The sequence below is a fragment of the Macaca nemestrina genome, chromosome 6 (genome assembly GCF_043159975.1).
Source record: "Macaca nemestrina isolate mMacNem1 chromosome 6, mMacNem.hap1, whole genome shotgun sequence".
Lineage (NCBI taxonomy): Eukaryota > Metazoa > Chordata > Mammalia > Primates > Cercopithecidae > Macaca > Macaca nemestrina.
Genome location: NC_092130.1, coordinates 154870286 through 154874612, shown reverse-complemented (window position 1 = coordinate 154874612; position 4327 = coordinate 154870286). Strand labels below are relative to the sequence as shown.

The 4327-nt window shown below is 34.9% G+C and overlaps 1 non-coding gene across 1 annotated transcript; it reads left to right on the top strand.

Moving 5' to 3' along the window:
• Positions 1-547: 547 nt before the first annotated feature.
• On the top strand, positions 548-685 carry LOC112425116 (U4 spliceosomal RNA). The gene has a single exon (XR_003016124.1). It is a non-coding gene; the product is annotated as a U4 spliceosomal RNA (small nuclear RNA).
• The last annotated feature ends 3642 nt before the right edge of the window (positions 686-4327 follow it).

The window sequence follows — 4327 nt, the reverse complement described above, 5'->3', positions numbered from 1 at the left end:
TTCCTATCTTGTTGTGGAAAAGCAAAAGTCATATACCACAGTAAGAAGGAAGCCTTCTGATCTAATCTTCAACAGAACATAAGGTCAAATGCTTATGTTCTGTTGAAGATTAAAGAATATATATTCACTACTTATGTGACATTATAATACCTTATTTTTCTTCTAATCATTAATATTGAACTTAACTATCCATAATGTAAAAGTAAATGCATTACCATAGAAATATGGGCTTCTTATGAAATTGTGGAGCATTGTTTCTAGTTTACTATATATTTAAATACATTATATTTTTAAAAGCAAAATGATATAACACACACAAAGCGGTATAAGAATAAAATAACGTTTCAATAGAAATTTCCTCTCTTTGAACTTCAATTTATAGATGATACATAAAGCTAGAAATATGTTGAAACTTTCTAATATAATCAATGAATTTTCTCTTTTAATCAGAATAATTCCACAAAACAATTCAAAATAACTAACATATGTTATACAAATAGAATAGATTACACAGTGGATTTTTAATCTTCTACAAATAGTTTATAACAGCTTTGCACATTGGCAGTATTATAGCTAGAGGTTTATTCAAGAAGTGTTTATTGTTAATTGAAGACGTTCCCAATTCCTCACCATGATGACTTGTAATATAGTCAACATTGGCAATTTTTGATATTATCCACAGAAACTAAAAAAAAAAGTTTATAACAACAAATACCAGTTAATATGTAAAGGATAAAGCAATGTTTATATGCCTTGAAACTTTAGTATACTTGAGTAAACAAGTATAATAGTGACAAATTCTTTAACTTTTACTCAAAAGCTGTGATATCTGAGCCTTAATAAAAATAGATAAATAATAAGTAAAAAAAAAGAAGACTTGTTGCTAAATTATAAATCTTTTTTTTTTTTTTTTTTTTGGAGGGATCTCACTCTGTTATCCAGGCTGGAGTACAGTGGCGCGATCTCAGCTCACTGCAAACTCTGCCTCCTGGGCTCAAGGGATTCTCATACCTCAGCCTCCCAAGTAGCTGGAACTACAGGCATCTGCCACCATACCCAGCTAATTTTTGTATTTTTAGTAGAGACGGGATTTCACCATGTTGGTCAGGCTGGTCTTGAGCTCCTGACCTCAAGTGATCCACCGACCTCAGCCTCCCAAAGTGCTAGGATTATAGGCGTGAGTTTCCGCGCCCGGCCTAAATTGTTATTCTTAGAAAACTCATTTTAATAAGTGGATAATACTAAAAGAAATATAATAAATGCAAATTAACTTGTAAAATTGATAGATGGATTTTAACTAAGAGGAATGAATGTCTAACAGAATTTCACCAAAGCAAATTACATTAATTTATTTAATAAATAAGATGCCTACATTTGAGATTTCTTATGAAGATATAGCAACTACTTTTCAGAAAACATTTTATTCAATTTGAAAAGAAAATTTGTGCAGCAAGTTTTAGTAGAGTAAGGATAGAAGAAATATTTTAATTCATAGAGTGTCACAGCAGTTAAAATTATTTTATGAAGAAAATATAAATAGCATTTTTTATTTGAACCCTAACTTAAGAATAAGGAATGTTACGCATCATTTAAATTTTTATAAAAATAATAAAATGTGCTACTTTTACCATTTTAACCAAAGAAAGAAAAAAATGGTTCAAAGGAAAACAGTTAAAGAAATGTAGATGCTGACTCAGACGGAAAAATGAGAGATCATCAAGTCAGTAAAGAAAATCATTTAGAAATAGACATATAAAGTCACATTCAATATGACCATGCTGAAAAGAAAAGAGAATATGTTATTTTGTTTTTGAAACAAGGGGCAATTTATACAAAGAAACATGGCAGGTAATATTTGGTTTATGGAAATTTCACCAGTGGCAGTAGGAATGCATGGGTTAGATCAGACCAAGTGTCAGTGCTAGTTAGTTCTTAACAGAAAAAAGTACATGGAAGCAATACAAATAGAGTGAATGTTAATCTAAGACTGCACATAATGACTACTAGACTAATTTATTCACAAAGGATCACACAAGCAGTGAAATTCAGAGATAAAGCAGAATGCCTGCTAGACACCAAGCTGTTATTAGAAGTGGCAGACATGCAGTGTGTGATTAAAGAAGCAGTAATAGTTGAAATAATTCACTGTGCGAATTTCAGTTACCTGCACTTTCTTCCAGTCTGTTAGTAACTGTTTCTAGCAGAACAAAATCTTAGAATAAGGGACCTGTAAAATTCACTGGTTCTTTACAGTCAGCAAACCAAAGATACGAGAGAGGCTCTTGACACAAACAAATGTACCATTTCATAAACTGACATCTCTATATTGTACTTTTTTTCCATTTATACTTTTGAAAACTGTTACATCTGTATCAGTTAAAATGATTGTCGACATTGGTAACATATTTTTCCTCGTTTCAAAATGTACATAAATCTAGTTTTATATGGCCCACAGAACAGATGTCTATGACCAATAATTTCAATTATCTTGAAAAATAAATGAAAAATGAAATTGATCAAATGGCCAAACACAAAACCTCAAAATTGAACCTCGAGGTTCAATTTTGTGCCATAAACATTTATAATTTGGGATGAATAAATAATTGTAACCTATAAAACAGATTATTAATTGTGATGGTTAATTTCTTATTTTTTGAGACAGAGTCTCTCTCTGTCGCCCAGGCAGGAGTGCAGTGGCATGATCTCGGCTCACTGTAAGCTCCTCCTCCTGGGTTCACGCCATTCTCCTGCCTCAGCCTCCTTAGTAGCTGGGACTACAAGTGCCCACCACCACGCCTGGCTAAATATTTTGTATTTTTTTCGTAGAGACCAGGTTTCCTGGTTTTAGCCAGATGGTCTCAATCTCCTGACTTCGTAATCCACCCACCTTGGCCTCCCAAAGTGCTGGGATTACAGACATGAGCCACGGATGGTTAGTTTCATGTGTTAATTTGGTTGGGACACAGGATGCCTAGATAGCTGGCATTATTTCTGGTTGTGTCTGTGAGGATGTTTCCAAAAGGGACTGATATCTGAATTCTACTTAGGAAAGCAGAGCCATATCTCAAATGTGGACGAGTGTGATGGTTAATATTGAGTGTCAACTTGATTGGATTGAAGGATGCAAAGAATTGTTCCTGGGGAGTGTTTGTGAGGGTGTTGCCAAAGGAGATTAACATTGGAGTCAGGGTACATGCAGAATCGTCCTCAACCTGGGTAGGCGCCATCTAATCAGCTGCCAACGTGGCTAGAATAAAGCAGGTAGAAGACAGTGGAATGGGGAGACTTGCTGAGTCTTCTGGCCTTCATCTTTTGCCTGTGCTGGATGCCTTCTGCCCTTGAACATCAGACTCCAAGTTCTTCAGCTTTTGTACTCTTGGACTTACACCAATGATTTGCCAGGGGCTCTTGAGCCTTCGGCTGCAGACTGAAGGCTGCATCGTCGGCTTCCCCACTTTTGAGATTTTGGGACTCGGACTGGCTTCCTTGCTTCTCAGTTTGCAGAAGGCCTATTGTAGGATTTCACCTTCTGATCGTGTACGTCAATTCTCCTAATAAACTCCCCTTCATATATACATATAGCTTATTAGCTCTATCCCTTTAGAGAATCCTGACTAATACAATGTGTATCATCCAACTTTCTGAGGGCCTGAACAGAACAAAAGAAGGTGAAGAAAGGCTGAATTTTATTTCTGCCTGATTGTGCTGGTACATCAATCTTTTGCTCTCCTTCTGCACTCCCGAATGGGCTTGCAGATTGAGACTGGAATCTACACCATTGGTTCTCCAGCTCTTAAGTCTTCAAATTACACTACTGTATTTTCTGGGTCTCCAGCTTTCAGACAGCAGATCATGGAAATTCTCAGTGTCAAAATTGTGTGAATCAATATCTTTATAATACATGTCACGTACCTATATCCTATTCTTCTGTTTCCCAGTAAAACTCTGACTAATCTATTTGCTAAAGTAATCTTAAATCATATCAGAGATTTAGGTAACTCAAAGTAATATAGAGAGCCATGACCATTCAATGGGGAAAGGACGGTATTTTTAGCAGATGTGTTAGGCAAACTAGACAAACTCATGAAAAAGAGAATGAAGCTGGATGCTGACTTTACACAGTATATAAAATTTAACCAAAAATGGAGCTGAAACTCTTAAAGATAACAAAAGGGAAATATTTCATAAAGTTAAATTTGGTGACCATTTCTAAGATATAAAGCAATATTTTTAGCAAAATTTAAATTTTTGTGCATCTAAGAACACTATGGACAGAGTGAAAATGCAACCCATGAAATGGGAGAAGATATTTGAAAATTATATACTG